The sequence below is a fragment of the Leucoraja erinacea genome, chromosome 22, assembly GCF_028641065.1.
Source record: "Leucoraja erinacea ecotype New England chromosome 22, Leri_hhj_1, whole genome shotgun sequence".
NCBI classification, from domain to species: domain Eukaryota; kingdom Metazoa; phylum Chordata; class Chondrichthyes; order Rajiformes; family Rajidae; genus Leucoraja; species Leucoraja erinaceus.
In genome coordinates this window covers 3,475,234-3,495,370 of record NC_073398.1, presented here as the reverse complement: position 1 = coordinate 3,495,370, position 20,137 = coordinate 3,475,234, and the positions used below count along the sequence as shown (strand labels likewise).

Below are 20,137 nucleotides of genomic sequence, written 5' to 3'. Positions count from 1 at the left end.
CAGGCAGCAAGCATCTCTGGAGAGATGGAATGGATGATGTTTCGGGTCGAGACCATTCCCCAAAAGAAGGGTCTCGACCCGAAACATCACATGTTCAATAAGGTATTGAACCATTGGCCACTGTGGCATCCCCTATATTACAGGACAGGGTGGAGCATATTTAAGGCTACTACATCCAAATGCATACACGCGCCAAGGCAGCAGATGATGAGGGTACTACCGATCTGTGCTGGTCTTTTTATGAACCAGTGACCTCCAACCACCACTTCACCTCGCCTCCCCTTAAATTTTTCTTAACTGTTTAAAGTACAATGTACCACCTGCTTCCACATTATCACTGGACATAAACATTCCTCATTAATACTTTATTTTTCATCATGCTGTCTTGTCGTGTAAACCATGCTCAGTGGAAATAATTCTCACTATTAAATATCATTGTTTTCCTTCATTTTCTCTTTTTCTAGAGACATGAGCCACAGTCTGCTCAATTCTGATAAATCGTACGGCACCTCCTTAGTATCTTCTCTGCAGCAGGAAGGCAATTTGGATCAGAGAATGACACAGCACAGCAGGAAGCCATCCATGCCTGTCTGCTCCTTGAAAGAGGTATCCAATTAATCCCACTCCCTGCTCTTTCAGTGAAGCCCTGAAAATGTATTTTTCCCCATCAGACTGCGTCTTTCACAAAAACAAAATATGAAAACACATGGGCATATTATTCGCATTCCGTTTATGGTAACAAAGAGCGTTCAGTCTATTTTGTGGGCACATATTCAATGTCCAGGTTGCATTTGCTCCCCGTTTTCAACTGCTGCTGCTGTTGACACCATCAGACTGCAGTTCATCGAGTAACATTTTCACATTCGGCACAATTATTTATAAATGTATAAGTTTAGAAAATGCACCTAGAGAGGGAAACGGGATTTTTAAACTTGGGGTGATTCTTGGGGGGGGGGGGGGGGAGGAGATGCAAAATACCCTTCAGAGGACGCACGCAAAATACCCTTCAGAGGACGCACCCTCTGCATTGGGGAACAAATCCAGCCCGCTGACTAACTGCACCACAGAAGGCCCCGGTTGCAATGACACCGCGGGGCTCTCTCGGAGGCCGCTGTCGGCCTCAACACCAACTACCGAAGTCTCGTCCAAGGGAGACCCTCACGGCGGTGACAGCCGACCCCAGTGGACGCGGGAGGAGTTGGTGGGGGGGAGGCAAAGAGGGGGGGGGGGGGAGATAGCCATGGAGGTCTGAGCCGAAGGTAACGGTGCCGGCCCTCGCTCTCCAAGGTTGAGGGAGAGGAGAGGACGGCGGGTCTGCTCCTAGGTCAGTCAGCCGATTGGAGGGGGGGGGGGGGGGGGGGGGGAGGAGTGGGGAGGTGGGGGGGGGGGGGGGGGGGGGGGGGGTGGTGCCGGCTGGTCGAGCGGGTTTGGGGGGGGGGGGGGGGGAGGGGGGTAGATGGCCTTGGAGGCTGAGCCGAGGGTAAAAAGTGCCTCCGGGGTTGTGGGAGAGGAAGGGGCGGCCGGTGGGCCGGTCGGTCAGCCAGTCCGTCGTTCAGCCGGTGAGTCAGTCGTTCGGCTGGTGGGTCGGGCAGTCGTGCGGCCGGTGGGCCGGTGAGTCAGTCGTTCAGCAGGCGGCCGGTGGGTCGATGGGTCGGGCAGTCGTGCGGCCGGTGGGGCCGATAGGCCGGGCAGGCGAGGCTGCGGCAGCGGCAGCTCTGGGTGAAAGGTCACGGCGAGGGGGTGAACCGCTGTCGTCAGATATGCAAAGGCGGCGGCCGCACGGCGCTGCCGAGCCACTCCGCCGCCGGACCGCGGGGCTCCAGCCTCTCACACAGCCGGCGGAGCTGCAGGAGCGCCCCGCTTCCACTCACACGCCGCCTCTCCCGGTAGTGCCGGGGCCTGGGCTCGACGCGGCGGCGGCTGCGGCGCGGGCCTGGGATGGGGCGGCCTGACATGGCGGCGGCTGTCGTCGTCGTGGTCGTCAGAGGAGGAGACTGCCGCCGCCATGGCAGCCCGGGCGGCGGGGAGAGACCCTCAAGCGGCGTTTGCGCCTCTTACCTGCAACGTTATTTTTCAAACGGGCGATAAAAGCGGCGTCTTTCCCCCCCGTTTCTCGGCTCCTCCGGCGGGTCAGAGTTCGTGACCTCTCCCTCGCTTCGCACAGGGCGGCGCACGCGCGCTGCTCCGCGCCCGGGACGACGACGAGCGGTGAGCGCGCAAAATGGCGACGCGGCCGCTCAGTCAATGGGGCTTGGACCGGTGCCAAAAACACCCAATCTCTGGCTCTTCCTGCGGCGGAAAGGTAGTTCTCTTTTTTTTTGTTGCGCTTGTCCTTGTCGTTTACAGCGCTTCGGAGCCGCTGGAGGACGGACGGGCGGGGGTGGTCAGCGGCTCCGAGGCGCAGCGAGGGCGGGCGATGGCAATGGAAGAATGCCTGCCAACTCCCCCATTTTCTCTAGGCCCCGGAGCAGCTCGATCCCCTCCCCCATCCACACAGAGCCTCCCTCCTCGCTCGCCTCGCATCCACCTCCAGATAAATTATTCATTTTACCAGCAGCATCGCTGTTCGAAAAATGCCCGTGAACAGGGACAACTGAAGTCATTGAAAATATGAAATTAACAAATACAACAATTTGAAATTAAGACAGTAAAACTGAATGTAAAATACTAGATATTTGAACATGCAAGAAAAGTATAAGACGTCTTTTGAAACAATATCATCTGGACTTTTTCCACTTTTAAATCCCTTGTTTAGATATTACCATATCTTAGCACAAGATCAAGTTTTCCCCCACATAAATCTGCCTCAAATTTATGGGTAAAATATAAAGTTCTTGAGGTATTCGACAGGTCAAACAGCATCACTTGAGGACATAGATGGTCTGTCCATGTCTTCCAGAGGTGCTGCCTGACTATGGGAAGACCTGCAGGTGATGGTTTACACTGAAGTAATAGGCAGTCTGAAGAAGGGTCAACGTACCAGCATCTGCAGTTCCTTGTTTCCCCAATTCATGGGTAACACTGCCTATGTGATCTCCTGTGATTCATTTACTCCGATTGTGTCAATACTCTTCTGTTTTTCATCTGAGCAAGACTTGAATTAATGCAGATCTCTACTCTTTGTATTCTAACTACTCTTCCACTCCTGAGCTCACTAACCAACATTTGTTTTGGCCTGGAGAAAGGTCCCGACCCGAAACGTCACCCATCATTTTTCTCCAGAGATGCTGCCTGACCTGCTGAATTACTCCAGCACTTTGTGTCTATGGTATAAACCAGCATCTGCAGTTCTTTGTTTCAACATTGTCGAGTGTAACCAGATTTGTTTTCATGCTATAGGCCTCTGTTTGTGGTCTGATCCTATTAACATGTCTTTAATATTCCCCTTAAACCAGTTTTCAATAAGCTTTACAAGTAGTTTGAGGCTGAATTTCTGTTCATTCTCTCCAATGTGTTAATATGCTTTACAGTACAAAATGATAATGATCTCAAATTTAACCACCTCTGCTTATTTTCTATCTTCCCTATCCTTCAAAAACATCAATATAAAATAAATACATCACATTACATTTGTAATTAAAATAATTATTTGGTAAAAAAGAAAATAGAATTGGGAGTCTGAAATAATAGTACAAAAAATCATAACGCAGGTTACAAAATGCAGTATAAGAAATAACATGAATAATTTGAAGTAAGAGGCATATCATGAAATTAAACATTAAGGAAAGTTGCTATGTGAATACAATTAATCAAATATAATGTAAGGAATTAATAAAGTTAGAAAATCTGTAATTTAAGTTATAATGGAAATACAGATATTCTAAAATATAACATTAAAAAATGAAAATAAATAAAAATAAGATAAATGAAATAATAAAGATAAAGCAAATATGATGGTGCTTGAAGGTAGACAAATCTCCAGGGCCTGATCAGACATTGTGGGAAACTAGAGAGGAAATTGCGGGAGCCCTGGTTGATATTTACAAATCGACCTTAAATACAGGAGAGGTGCCTGAAGACTGGAGGGTGGCAAATGTTGTGTCTCTTCAAAAAGGCTGCAGGGAAATGCTGGGAACTATAGACCAGTGAGCTTAACATCTGCAGTTGGAATGTTTAAGAATGAACTGCAGACGCTGGAAAATCGAAGGTAAACAAAAATGCTGGAAAAACTCAGCCGGTGAGGCAGCATCTAAGGAGTGAAGAAGAATGGGAGCCAGTGGGCTGAGGGGGAGCTGAGAAGGGGTGGAGAAAGTAGGGACTACCTGAAATTAGAGAAGCACCTAATATTTCGCTTGGGCAGTTTGCACCCCAGCGGTATGAACATTGACTTCTCTAATTTCAATGTGAAATTCTGTATTTGGAAATTTGATTCTGCAAATCTAAACTCGTTCTCGGATGAACTAGTTTTGGTGCGTATCACTCCAAATACGCGGGCTCTCAAATTCAAATTAAATTGCCCAATGAAATCTCAAATGGATTAGAGTATTCCCAGCCAATCTATACTCTAGCCACCGATTCCAGTGCCTTTACGAGATTCCTCGTCCGTCACTCCAAGGAGTGATTCAGATATCTTCACACAGGCATGGCCTCTAACCAGCCTAGGTTTTACCTCTTCAAAAGGATTTCCTTTACACCTGCTTGGCACCGGATGTCAGCGCCTAGACTCTAAGCGTTCTTCCAGAACATCGACACGACCTTGTGGGAGCTGCCTTTTATAGGTCCCCGAACCATCTGGGGGTGGTCTCTTTACAGTCAATAACAGATATCGATTAACACAGTACATGATAGACACTTCCCTAATCCAATAATACAGTAATACTACAGTAATCAATGTATTTGAAAGAAAGTTCTAGAAGGAAGCAAACAAGAATACACATTGAAACGTGCCCTGAGATTCAAACAGTTTTTCCAAGGCTCAACAGTTTGACCAATCATCAACCAACAGGATGACCGTCTCGCAACATTATTTATACTATTTGCAGCGATCCAATCGAAATAATGCAATTTAGGATTCGTTTGCAAAACTGCAATACATTTTATCAATTTAGGAGAAACGAGAATACCTGGACCCCTCACCATCCTGCATATCAGTCTGAACCTAGACTCGCTGGCGCCATCCAACGCCTGTAAATTTCAGCTGACACGGGTTAAGCAATTCTGACAAGTGCAGGGATCCTCCATTTTATGGTATCTTTAATTTGGTCAGTATTAACATTCCTCCAAGGGGTTTTTCAAAGGCCTACCGTAAATTTCAGCTGGGCTTAATCTAGATTTCCCTGCAGGTGTGACTCTCATTTGAAATAGGGCTATTGGGAGTAATTTAATCAATCCAAGTCCAGTCTCCGCCTTTAATTTAGTTTTAAGGGTCTGGTTTGCCCTTTCTACGTCCAGCAGTCTGTGGTCGATAAGCACAGTGTAATTGCTGCTAAATCCCCAGCTGTTCACAAAATTCTTTATTAATTTGTCCAATAAAGTGTGGACCGTTATCTAAGCTAAGTCGAATGGGAATGCCGAATTTAGGAACAATTTCATTAACACCGTGACAACAGTAGCTGCTTTATTGTCAAGGGTTGGGTATGCTTTGATCCACCGGCTGAATACATCGACTATGACAAGAACGTATTTATATCCTTGGCATCTTTCTAGGTCAATATAGTTCATTTGCAACATCTCAAAAGGATCCATAGGCAATGGTTTTTTCCCTCCTTCACACCCTATTCCTTTCCCTGGATTATATTTCTGGCAGACCAGACAATTACAGGTTACCTTCTGAGCAAAAGATTGTAATTTTGGATGTCACCAAGTAGCCAATAGAGTGTCCCCTACTGCCCTTGCACCACAATGGGTTGCATAGTGCATACACTCTATAACCCATACTGCTAATGAGTCTGTCATGCAAGTTTGCCTTGCTGGAGTGGTCCACAACCCAGTCATACAATCCAGTACACATCCCAGTTATCTCCTTTAGGAGCCTCTTCTTGTAATCGAACTATTTCTTGGATGGTTGGACAGTTTTTCCAAGGGGGACTTGTTAGTTACACTTTTAGTCTGCCTCATCATTTTAGGTACCACCAACCTACGTTCCCATGATACTTTCTTAGCTACTAAATCGGCATTACGATTTCCAATGTCTACTGGGGTCAGTCCTTTAGTATGGGTGCTACATTTCATTACAGAGATTTGTCTGGGTAGCATTAAGGCCTTCAATAAATCTGTCACCAATTGTTTGTTTGATATTTGGGTTCCTGCAGAAGTTAGGAATATCCTATTTTTCCATAATTGTACAAAATCATGCACCACCCCGAATGCATATTAAGAATCAGTGTAAATATTTACTTTTAGATTTTCCCTAATAATACAAGCCTGAATTAAAGCGAATAATTCAGCTTGCTGTGCTGAATAGGGTGATTCAAAGGCAGCTGCTTCTACAATCTCCGTCTTTTGATCAACAATTGCATACCCAGACAATCTCTCACCTCACGCTCCAATGGATGCACTCCTGTCCACATATAATGTGATGTCAGACTCTTCCATGGGTACATCCCTCCTCTCTCACTGGTGTTTCTTCCTCTATAACAAATAGACAGTCATGTCCTGCTTCTGATTGCTCTTCTGGGGGTGAAATAAGAAAATAGGCTGGGTTAATCAATGACAATGTTTGAACTGCAATTCCGGATTGTTCAACAGATAGATCTCATACTTATTTTGGTGGGCCATTGACAAATGCTGGATTTGAAGCTGCCCCAACAATGCCGATCCCGAATGTGAACTGTACCCTACAATTTCCTGCTGGAGTGTCAAATTAGCAGCTGATTGCAAACTATTGTAGATTGCAGTTAAGATTTCAGTGCAAAGAGGATGTCCCCTAGCTACTGGATCTAATTTAGAGGAGTAATGCAACTGGTCTAAAAGAATGCATGTTGAATGCAAGAATGCATGACTATAGAAAATACTTTTGCTTCAGCAGGTAATTGGACTAGGATATGGGCAGGATTTGGCACTGGTGCGTGATGTGGTTCCACAACAGAATTGATTTCACTTAGGTCTTGCACAAGTCTTTATTGGCCCTCCTTTCCCGGTTTTAGAACGGCAAGAAGAGGGGTGTTGCAAATTGACTGGCACTTCACCAATATTCCTTGTTCTAGCAAACCCTGAATTAATTTGTCAATGCTGCTGATGGCCTATAGTTTTAATGGATATTGTTGGATTGAAGGAAGTGTTACCCCTTTCTGGAGAGCTACACGGATGGGATTGATGTTCATGCACCTTACCTGATCTGTGTGCTCCGCCCACACTTGAGGGTCCACACACTCGTATACCTCACTCCCCAGATGGTGACATAAGTGGGTAACAACTTTCCTTGAGGTCTGGTAAAATTCAACAACATATTGATTAGACAAATTTTCCTTTTGATAATTATTCGGGTTTGCTAAGGTAATTGCCTTTCTTACCATCGTTCCTAAGTCTTTAGCTTTGGCCGAGAAATTCACCTTTCGGGTGATGTGAGGAGCAACTTCTTCAGTTCTTTTCCATAACTGCTGGTATTTTAGCATACTCAGCAGCTCCCTCTTTTCCTTCCATTAGTGCCAATACTTCTATCTCCCAATCCTGTCCTTCGTATGATTTAAAGAAGGTTTCCAGCTCTCTGTCCTTCCCACTCCTATCGTAGGCCTGTGTGATGTGAAGTGGGGGTTCTTCGTCCAGATCTAAGGACCACCATTGAGGGGTCACTATGGAGTAACATTGTCGTACGGGAGCCCAGGGGGGTCACTATAATGCCTCTAATGCCACATTCTATTTTTAGTTGGAAAGCACAGATTAAATCTCTCGCCATCAGGTTGCAATCTAATCCGGTGGTTATCACAAATCTATGATTGCCTTTCCTCCATATACTACTTTGACTTGCTCAGAGATGGGATACTGGCAAACTTGTCCTTGAAACCTGGACAGATTCTGAACTTCTCTTGATTCTGGCAACTTATAAATTGATTGAAGAGATGACCTGGCTGCGCCTGTATCTACTAGGAAGGTGCAGATTCTACCTTCAACCTGTAGAGACAACATAGGTTCCTCATCAGACTTGCATCCAGTCACTACTAGGTTTGCTAATCATAGGTGTGTGAATGGGTTATTCTGGGAAAAGGAGATTTGTGCCCTTGGCTCTTGATTTTCCTGCCCGTTCTCTCTGTGCTCTCTAGGATCCTGTTGATCCCTCCATTCTTTTAGATCTTGGAAATTTCTTCTGTGATTCCCTCTTTTGTTTATTTCTATATTTGGGCACCCCCTACTCCAGTGACCTACCCCATCCCAACTGTAACACTGGCCCATTCCTGATGGCCGGTATGTCCTCGACCCTGGTCTTTAGAGGACTGGCTCTAGGGCAGATGCTTCTCTATAATATTGGTCTGGATATGCTGGGACTCTAATTTCTCCCAGTCCATGGTTTGCTGGTACTCTGGGGATTCATAGTTCAGGATCGAATGTTGGTACTTTTCTGATCACATATTCAGTTTTTTGTTTTACTGCAGACGGGCTATCCTGCTTCTTTATGTCCCTCCAGTGATATCTTACAGCCCTAGTCATTTGCCTGGCACTATTTTGTGTCCAGTCCATGTTATTGGTCTTAATGGACTCTGCTATTTCTTGGGGTGGAGAGGGGTGATAGCGGTATAAAGGGGAGGGTAGTGTCTTGTGTTCTGTGTCTTGTGTCTACTGTTTGTGGGTAAGTGTGTCTGTTTAGTGTTCAGCCATGAGCGAATGGCGGTGCGGGCTCGACGGACCTGGTGGTCTACTCTCGCACCTACTTTCTATGTTTCTATGTCTATGCTACATTGGTGGGAAGGCAATTCAATAAGATGGCACAATATTGAGGTGAATTTACTCAATTTCTGTAATTTAAGTCACCTGATTGTTCCATATATAATTCAGAGAATCGCTCTAAAAATTCATCCGCTCCTTCTCCCCTTTTTGGTCTTCCATTTAGTATTCTGGCCAAATCGATTGGTTTTTGAAGGGGTTTCCAAGGGCGGTTAAAACAGCCTCTTCCCTTGCACCATTGTATTTGCGAGAGCTTCATGCAACGGATGCTCTAAATTAGGAATCTGGTGTGTTTGCTCAGGGTAATTATTTGCTGGATCACCGCCCATAAATCTCGGGAGTGCGTGAGAAACGCGTATTGTAGTTTTTAAGTGATCCACAAAAGAAGCGGGTGATTTTCTATGATCGGGTATTTGACTTAAAATAGCCATAATCTCGTTAGGCTTCCATGGGGAATAGACTCTAATTGTACAGCGATTATTTACACTCACTGCATTGGTTGGATCAAAAGAAGGATTCTGCATTTCCCTTACAGGGAACTGTCTAAGGGTTGTTTGTTTAGTTTCAAATCTACCATGGCTTCTTCAATGGTTGTCTCACCCCCAGACGTATCTTCCCCTTCACGGTATCTTCTAAATTATTTCTTTCCTTCTCTAACTGCTCGTCCAACTTGTCTAGTGGTAAGCTCTTCTTTCTCCTTAACTAATTGATTTTTTTTTTATAGTCTGGCTTCTGGTACCGTGACCTCTAGGACTGTCTGTAATTGATGGAGCGGTTGGGTTTAAGGAAGTCTGTGCCATGGAACCTAATTGTCTATTCAGTTCACAAGCTCCACAATGTGTATTGGTGTCATGGGGATTGCAAAATGAATAAGGTGGTGGACGTGAATTCCTAATTTTAACACTTTCCCAATCTTCTAAATAATCATCGTCAACCAGTGCCAACCATCGGATCCTCACGCTTAAAACTTATGGATGCCAGTTTCTCTGTGGAAAATTTTCTTTTCCCCATATCTTTAATATTCCCTTAGGCTACCTAGAGGTTCAAATGCTTCAGTATCCTCTAATTTTATCCCCCGCTTTAGATTTGCTTCCTTCCAACTTGTCATTCTTTCCACTGCTCTACTCGCTCTCTGTCTCGTAATAATTTTTCCACAATTCAATTAATTATTTTGCCTCTACACTATCGCTGCATTGCCAGACAATCTGCTCAATGTATTTCAATCCCTATACTGTATCTATGCCCCCTTTGAGCCATAATTCGCTCCCGGATTCTCTATTTAATACTCCGGAAAGAATTCTCAATCAGTCAGCTTTTTGTGGAAATTCACTGCATATTTCTTCTAATGGACTTTCCGAGTCAGCGGTCATATCTTTATTTACGTGGTTCCCCATTCTATTGGATATGTAAGCTACTCACACCTCTTAATAATTTTCCCCTTTCTAATTTCGAAATTACCAAAGTCGTTTTAAACAATATTCAAAAATTAAGGTGCTCCAGGAAACAACCAACCACAATCACACACGTTCCCGCAGCCCTTTTCCTATTCCAGACTTTAATCTAGGCACATGCAAATGAGCTCTAAACACGCAAGCAAAATTGAATACAGAAAATAAATTATTCCACTTATTATAAGCATGCCTAACCACCTTCCTGTATAAACCATAAGCATTTATCTAATAGAGCATTTTACTATAATCTCAAAATTAAATCGCAGTATTTTCAATCCCTCCTCGTGGTGTGCTCGGTCAACAGAACTCCTCCCCCAACACAGCGATCAAAAGAATACGAAACCTGACCAAACCACCATGAATCGGATTCTAACAATACTACAATCCCGATTTAAACAAATACAAATATTCAATTCAAACGCACTTTTACTTCAATTATCGAACACCCAAAAATCCCTAAGCACTCACAATACAAGCAGCAGTCTGCGATCTTAACACACTCTCTCAGTTACTCTTCGCTATCAGGTACAAATCAACAAACGATCAAAGGGTTGCTATTCACTGTTGATCAGCCGCTATTCAAAATCAATCTCAAACATGCACAAACTCCGAAGTTCTATTTACACAGAATTCGAATTCTACCATACCATGCGAACTCTTCAATGTGAAATTCTGTATTTGGAAATTTGATTCTGCAAATCTAAATTCGCTCTCAGACCAACTAGTTTTGGTGCGTATCACTCCCAATATGCGGGCTCTCAAATTCAAATTAAATTGCCCAATGAAATCTCGAATGGACTAGAGTATTCCCAGCCAATCTATACTCCAGCCACCTTTACGAGATTCCTCGTCCGTCACTCTAGGGAGGGATTCAGATATCTTCACACAGGTGTGGCCTCGAACCAACCTGGGTGTTACCTCTTCAAAAGGACTTCCTTTACATAGCAATGTTGAGATTTAAAAAATCAAGTCTGCAATTTATCCCATCAGATAAAGCATAACAATAAGTTTAATTTGACACCAAATTCACTTTCATATCTCAAGTATTAAAACAGTTATGACCATTTTCATACTCGGAAATTAGCATCTTGTTCCCTATTGATTTTCAATGGGCATTACAAAAAAGCTGTGATTTTAGATAGTCAAAAGCACATTTCTTAAGGAAAGATTAACATTTTTAAATAGCCTAAGTGTCCAAAGATTATTCACAAATAATTCACACATATAACATGATTTTTATATCTAATTTACATTAATTTATAGTTCACCCAAATGGAAGGAATATTAGTGTTCAATTGCTGTCTATAAAGGCCCGGTTTTCTAGTGGGGTTCATGTGGTGGTGCGCCGGCGTTTAGAATTGACAGCGCGCTGGATTAGTGCCCCTCAAATGCCGAGAAAAATCCTGGGGGATATAAAAAAGCCAAAATGAGCTACTCGCTATAGAAAATTATAATTATAGGGTTATATACATGCCCCATTTAATGTAAAAATAAGGTACATACCTTTAATTGTTTGCTTTATAAAACCCTGGGGCTGCCAGAGCTTGCGGAATGAACGAGAGCTTTTAAATTTATTATATCTACTCTTCGAGGCCTATAAAACTAATAATAGCTTTTGGGACCGGGTCTTGCAGCGATTCTCCGTTAATGATTTACTAGGCTGAACATCTGCGATTGGAACAGCCTAGTAAAAATCGGGTTTTAAACCCGCCCCCTCCAAACAGCTCCAAAATCACACACAAGGGGAGGGGCAGATGCTCAGCCACGATTCAGGTACGTTTTGTAACATACCTACTTTACACCTGTTTGGCACCGGGTGTCAGCGCCTAGCCTCTTCGCACTTGCAGTCGATGCCGATTTTCGGAACGCACCTTTCCAATTATAATAATAATAATAATAATAATAATAATAAATTTTATTTGCGGGCGCCTTTCAAAGTCTCAAGGACACCTTACAGAAATTAACAGAAGAGAAAAAAACATATAGTCGGAGTAAAAAGAATAATAAGGACATCACCAATACACAAATTAAAGACAGAAATCGCTCCAAAGACAAAAAATCAAAAAACACAATGTGAAGAGAGAGCAGCGGCAGCTAAAGCGCGCCAGCGTCCACTCACCCTTCCGACAGCCATCTTGGACACAGACTAACATGTTTACTTACACACAAAAAATGTCCAGTCCCCATCCCCAGTTCACCCAAAGTCAGGCCTATTGAGGCCACAGCTATTGCCTCTACGGAGGCCCGATGTTCCTGGCCGTTCTGGCCGAGTGGTGTTGGCCCGGCGTCGGGAGAGTCCTCACAGCGGCTGGGCCACCTGGAAAGGCCGCTTCCTAGCTGGGGACCGCGGCTTCCGAAGCCGACAAGGCCGCGCCGGGTTGGAGCTCCCAGGCTCTGGATGTTTGAGTCGGCGCCGCCCGCTCCGCAGCCCGGAGGTGTTGATCTCGGCGGTCACAGCTCACTGGAGCTCCAGCGCGGCGACCCAGGCAAGGCATCGCCCGCTCCGCGATAGCGCTCCAGCGCTGTGCCGCCAACAAAGCCAAGGTGCTGGGCGGTCCCCGCCAGGAAATGGCGCTCCACGCCCGCTGGTAGGCCACGAGGACGGGTCGACGGGGCAGCCCGGAGAAAAAGCTGCCTCACCGACCAGGTAGGTACCTAGAAGTATAATTACCCCCTTACCCCCACATTAAGAAGTCCATTTCTCCAACAGACGAAGAACAAAACTTACTAAAAACTTCAAAAAAAAAAGAATTAAACGGACGGCTGCTGGTTAGTAGCCGTTCTCCAAGATGGCTCCTCCACAATTAGCGCTCCCAGCAACGGCAGATCAAATGCTTCACCGTGTAGCACGTAAACCAGACTTGTATTTCAATACCCCACCAATTGGATACCAAATCTGGGACAGAATGTGGGTTTGGCTCTCGTTAAGCAGCCACAGTCTGCCAACTACGACCAAGTTCTGGGTCTCCTCGCCCTTGTTTTATGGGCCCCTAACTTAAAGGAGTGCTATGCACTCCTCCCCCCCTCCCGTGCTTGCTGGACTGTTCTACGAACTTGTTGGGAGACTTTCCCAAGCCCGTGAATGATCGATCTGCTCCGACTAGAAAAGTGCCAAAAACCGCACAGTGGCGCCGATTTCTGCACTCGCAATCAAGACAGCTCAACACCCTTAATCACAAACTTGGGGGTCCATTGAGATCCCAGTCGAGCCCTCAATGTAAATAGCTCGTTCTAAGCTTCCCCCAGTCTAGTTTCGGTCAATAAGATACTGATTCAAGCACTTGCACATCTAAACTTTATTTTGGAAAACCACAATAACAGTTCCCCACTACTATAGGGTGATTTCACGAAAGGTCACTGGATCATAGATCCTCACCCACGTGACCGCAAAATTTAACTGGGGTACAAACGTCACTTCCAGTACATGTTATTGATGCTAGAAACGCGAACTTTCAAACCCGTTAAAACCGCTAAAACGTTTAGTTTTTGAGCTGTAAATAACTGCCAGTCGGGGTGACCGTGAGACACAGGTATCCTACTTTAGAGTCCAGAAGATAAGAAAAACGAAGGTAAAGACAATAGAGCCCTGAAGGGAAAATAACAGCGGAAGTTGTTGGCCGTGCAGATATAAAGATCGAAAATATTGTGAATTATCGCGTTTGCCTACAGCATTTCATCAAAACTAAGGCATTATTGATGTTTTGATGAAATGCAGTGAGCAAACGCGATAATTCCCGATATCACCTGGAACTCTCACCATCCTGCATACGAGTCTGAACCTAGATTCGCTGGCGCCATCCAAAGCCTGTAAATTTCAGCTGACAAGGGTTAAGCAATTCTGACAAGTGCAGGGATCCTCCATTTTATGGTGTCTTTAATTTGGCCAGTATTAACAGGCCCACTGGGTCCGCGCCAACCAGCGATGCCCGCAATTTAACACTATCCTATCCACACTAGGGACAATTTTTTGATATTTACCAAGCCAATTAGCCTACAAACCTGTACGTCTTTGGAGTGTGGGAGGAAACCAAAGATCTCGGAGAAAACCCAAGCAGTTCCAGGCGAGAACATACAAACGCCGTACTGACAGCACCAGAAGTCGGGATCGAAACCGGGTCTCCGGCGCTGCATTCGCTGCAAGGCAGCAACTCTACTGCTGCCACACCGTGACCGCCCATAGAATAGAGTATTCTGAGGGATAGGTTATACAGGCATTTGGATGGGCAAGGCATTAGGGACAGTCAGTGTGTCTTTGTACATGGGAGGTCGTGTCTCACAAATCTGATTTTTTTTTTCAACCGTGACTAAAAAGGTCGATGAGAGCTGAACTGTAGATGTTTTGTACATGGATTTCAGTAAGGCGTTTGTCAAGGTTCCGTATGGTAGGCTGCTCTGGAAGGTTAGCTCGCATTGGACTCACATTTATTTACCCCCTCCACCCACATTCATTCCTCTGATTTTACAATTCACACCTCTTCAATCTTTTTGTCTCATACTTTTGCTTTTAATCTCTGACCTTTGTTCCAAGCACCTGTCTATCAACTCCTCCCATGCTTGTGTCTATCATCTGCTGCGCTGCCCTGTCCCTCTCCTAGTTTTCCTTCCTCACCTCCCCATCACAATCAGTCTGAAGAAGGGTCCCGACCCAAAACATCACCTATCCATGTTCTCCAGAGATGCTGCCTGACTCGCTGAGTTACTTCAGCACATTATGTCCTCCTCTCAGAGAATTGGCTATAGATCCACCCGTCAAGATCCATCCTGATCTTGTTTGTTTCAACCAAGTTACTTCTCACTTACTAAACTCTAGCAGATAGCTTGTCAAATCTTTATCATAAGACTACCAAACCCATTCCGAATTATACGCTTGTATATTTTCTCTGAACTGCTTACAGTGTCCAAATTATAGGCTTATATATCTTCACTGAACTTCTGACAGTGTATTGATCTTCTGTCCGCAAGTTACTTTCTACGCCATATTTTGCTTCCACAGTAACGCTTTACGCCTTTGGGAAATTGTATTACTTCCATTGGTTCTCCTTTGCCACAGCACGTGCGATTTCTTCAGAGAACTTCAGTAACTTGGTCAAGCAAAATTTCCCTTTTGCAACAAAAATTTGCCTGAATTTATTTGAATATTCAACTTGGGGGGTGGCATTTCCTGCTATCTATAATATAATTATTAAAAGTCTGATCTTGTATGTGGATGTGTGTGTGTGTTTATTTGTTTGTGTGCTGTCACATCATCGCGAAAAAACGACTAGCTAACGGTAAAATTTTTACATATTCCAGTAGAGATTTTTCCCGTGGAGTCCAAAATGTAATTCTTTATTTCTGTTATTACAGAGTTATTACTGAAAATGTCCAAAATCAGGCAAAACTTTGAAATAAAAACGATTGTCTTTCGCTGATGACGTCACAGCGGATCTGCGTACCTGCCGTCTTCCACACGCTGTGAGTCCCCCCTCCTCCTCTCCCCGTCCTCTCCCCCCTCCTCCTCTCCCCCTCCTCCTCTCTCCCCCCCCCCTCCTCCCACCCCCCTCCTCTACCCCCTCACCTCCTCTCCCCCTCCTCCTCTCCCACCTCTCCCTCCCCCCCTCTCCGTCCCCCCTCCCTTCCTCTCCCTCCCCCCCTCCTCCTCTCCCCCTCCCTCCTCCCCCTCCCCCCCCACACCCCCCTCCACAAACCATCCCTCCCCTTCTCCCCCCTCCTCCTCCTCCCCCTCCTCCTCTAATCCCTCCTCTACCCTCCCCCTCCTCTCCCCTCCCCTCCTCTCCTCCCCCCTCCTCTCTCCACCCATCCTCCCCTCTCCTCCCCCTCCTTCTTCTACCTCTCCCCCAGTCTCTCTTTACCCCCCCTCCCCCTCTAGTAACAAATAAAAGAGAATCCATTTTTAGTTTAGAGATATAGCACAGAAACAGGCCCTTCGGCCCACCGGGTCTGCACCGACCAGCGATCCCCGCTTATTAACACTATCCTTCACCCACTAGGGACAACTTTTACATTTACCAAGCCAATTAACCTACCAAGCTGTACGCCTTTGGAAAGATTTGATAGAGTGGGTGTGGATAGGATGTTTCCAGTAGTGGGATAGTCTCGGATCAGAAGGCACAGCCTCTGAATAATAGGTCATACCTTTAGAATAGAGATGAGCAATTTCTTTAGCCAGGGGGTGGAGAATCTGGAATTAATTCCCCACAGACAGCTGCGGAGGTCAATTAATTGGGTATTTTAAAGGGGGAGATTTATAGGATCTTGATTAGTACGGGCATGAAAAGTTGTGGGGAGAAGGCAGGAGAATGGTGTTGAGAGGGAAAAATAGATCAGCCATGATTGAATGATGGAGCAGACTTGATCGGCTGAATATTCTTATTCTGCTCCTATGCCCTATGGTCTAACTTGAGTTCAATTACATGCAGTGGAATTTTGGATGAGCTGAAGTTAATGGAAGGTGGATTATGAAGGGACAGCCAGAACTGACAATGGAGTCCGCTTCTAGTTGGCAGGACCTCGCTCGAAGGCTCATCCGTCGGTAGGACCGGTAACCCGCCCAAAGGCTTATCGGACGGCGTAACCGGGAGGGAGGGAGCTGGAGAAGTCGGACCCGAGGAGCGAGGGCCGGTAGGTGGGTGATGGGTGAATTCTAGGTAATGCCTCCAACGCCTTCAGGTCATCTGCAGGAGGAGGCCCCGGGACACAGTGATGGCTAGGAGAGGAATGTTGGTTCGTGGGAACTGCTCCAGTCCATCGAGTGCTTGGGCCAATCGGACTTTGGACTTTAAATAATGGTGCCAAAAATGGAGGTGCCTGCATGTGTAATATATGCAAAATTTTACTTGGTGCAGGTTGCACACAAAATTTGCGTTCCAACTTCATTTGTATGGCTTCCTTGATCGTTGAGCTCTGACAGCACTGTTAATTAACAACATACATTTGCAGGGCCCATTAGCTTCCTCCAGCGATTCACATCACCAACAAAGTCATGCTTCCAACAAATTCAATTCCCTTCATGCCATAAAATTATACTATTAAGAACACTGGATAGAGAAAAGCTGAGGAACCAGGCAACATTCTGGCTGTGCTAATGAAGATTTGCACTCTGGAACTAGTTGCAACTCTAGCTGTGCTACTTCAGCCGGTAAAACACTGACATCTATTCAACAATGTGGAAAATTGTCTCGGTATATCCCAAGCACAGAAAGTAGGAAACATCTATAACTAATTAGTGCCCAATCTCTCAATTGTCTGCAAAGTGATGCAGGGTGACCTGTACAATGCTGAAAAGTGATGATTACTCTCCAGTAATCTGCTCACGGATGCCCAGTTTTGAGTTAATCAGGACGCCCCCCCCCCCCCCCCGACCATCATTGCCTGGGTTTAGATACAGCCAACATAGTTGAAAAACAGCAATGATATGAGAATAACTATCTTTCACATTGGGACAGTCTTTGACTACGCATGACATCATGGAGCTGTGATCAATGAAGACAATGGGCTTTCAAGGAGAAAAGACTCTAATGGTTAAAGCTATTTCTTTTCACAAAAGATGATGATTGTAATTGTTGAAGATCAACCATCCCGGCCCCAGAACATTGCTGCTGGAGTTATTGAGGACAGTCCCCAGGTCTAACCAGCTGTAGGAGTGTTTGCTGATGATTGCACAGAATTCAATTCCATTTGTAGCTCCTCAGTAAATGAAGCAGCCCATGCCTGCATATGGAGAGTCATCTAGGGTCAGGATGGTGAGTAGCAAGGTGTACGTACCGCAGAGGTTTCCGGCAATGGCATATCCAATAAGAGTTTTACTGCTAACTCTGAACGTTGTAACTCCGAACGTTGTCCCCGTTCCCCCCCCCCCCCCCCCCCCCCCAATATCAGCATTCTGAGGGTCAACCACAACAGACCACATCAATGCAAGATATCAATCAGAGAGGGCCGGTCCTTGCTGGATTGACATGGAGGACCAAGCTGGTTCTACATGCTGTAATCTTATAAATTATGATGATTAAACTACATTATGGACATCCTATGCATTATTGTATAAATGATTTTTCTTTATTGCATTCTTTTGAATTGTATAAATAAATAAAGTATGTTTGAAAACCTGAAGGAAGTCTTCTGAAGTTGATATTCTGCTCTGAAAACTGCGAGTGCAGCAAGAGCCAAGTTCATGACATTATAAGTTGCTCAAGGAGGAACTGCAGATGCTAGAAAAATCGAAGGTGGATAAAAATGCTGGAGAAACTCAGTGGGTGAGGCAGCATCTATGAAGCGAAGGATAGGTGACGTTTCGGGTTGAGACCCTTCAGATTGATGTGGAGGGGGGGTCGGGAATAAGAAAAGAAGAGGCGGAGACAGTTGGCTGTGGGAGAGCTGGGGAGGGGGAAAGCGGGGACTACCTGAAATTGGAGGTCAATGTTCATACCACTGGCGTGTAAACTACCCAAGCAAAATATGAGGTGGTTCACAATTCCAGAGATTTGTGTGACAATGTTTATTGAGTTCCTAAGTGACTAATCTCTGTTTAAGATCATTGCTTTCATCATCCCTTTTAGTTATAACATCAATAAGTAATTGTTCTGGATCTTTAAACATGTCTACATTTGCAGTTGTACGGAGTAGCTCCCGGAAAATAAATCCTCCTAATTTCTAAATATTTTCTTCTTTGGTAGAAATGAAAATGGTGAAATTGGTGTGTAGAAATCTGGTTTGCACTGAAGTAATCTTTCTACTTTATGATAGTTAGGTTAAATTGAAATTGAATGAAAAACTATTGTCAGGTGATATTTGTAAGCACAATATTCATTGTTTGGGTGAGTGTGGAATATATAACTGGTTGGTTTCTTAACGTCCAGATTGTCCTCATCTCCACTACTCCATGTACATAATCAAAAAAGTATATTTGCGTTGCACTGGCTGAGATGTTCGCCCGTGATTATTGCCAGAATTAGTTTAGTTTAGTGTAGTTTAGAGATACAGCGCAGAAACAGACCTCTTGGTCTACAGAGTCCGCGCTGACTAGCAATCCCCACACACTAACACTATCCTGCACACACTAGGGCCAATTTACAATGATACAAAGTCAATTAACCTACAAACCTGTACGTCTTTGGAGTGTGGGAAGAAACTGGAGAAAACCGACGTGGTCACGGGGAGAACGAACAAACTCTGTACAGACAGCACCCGCAGTCAGGATCGAACCTGGGCATTCGGCACTGTAAGGAAGCAACTCTACCACTGTGTCACTGTGCCGCCCCAAATTTGGGAATTGAGATCTTTTTTCTCTGGAGTGGAATGCAGTAATGAGCATTTCCAGGTTTTCTGCGTCATTGGGTATTCAACCAGGCACTTGTAGGCAAGAATCATCCTTATATCCCTACACATTTGCTGCATCAAGATACATCTGAGGACATCATTCCCTATGGAAAAAATTGCAGGAAAAGCAGGGGCAGTCCCGGTAAAATGTAGTCTTCCCAGCAGTTACCTCTGGTCACTACTCACACTACTACAAGCCCCTAATGTTCACCTTCCACTCCACCCCCACATCATCCATGCTATCCACCAAGGCCCAAGCCTCTGCATTCTGTTCTTCCAAACATCATACCCCCACCCCATACGTAAGGGTCTTCATGCCCTCATTATCTCCCAATTTTAAGCCTTGCTGGTACCAGTTCAAGACTATAGTTGCCCAAGCCCCCAACATGCCACCGCACTGCACCAATAACAAGCACACGTTCATAATGTGTATGAAGGAACTACAGATGATGGTTTATGCCAGAAATACACACAAAATGCTGGAGCAACTGAGCTGGTCAGGCAGCATCTGCCTGATCCGCAGAGGTACTACAGCATTGTGTGTCTATCACATG

General features: G+C 45.1%; 1 long non-coding RNA gene across 1 annotated transcript; it reads left to right on the top strand.

The window, feature by feature from the left end:
- Window positions 1-2,163: 2,163 nt before the first annotated feature.
- Window positions 2,164-17,054, top strand: LOC129707643 (uncharacterized). The gene is made up of 3 exons (XR_008725214.1): window positions 2,164-2,302; window positions 15,615-15,722; window positions 16,688-17,054. It is a non-coding gene; the product is annotated as an uncharacterized LOC129707643 (long non-coding RNA).
- Window positions 17,055-20,137: the final 3,083 nt, after the last annotated feature.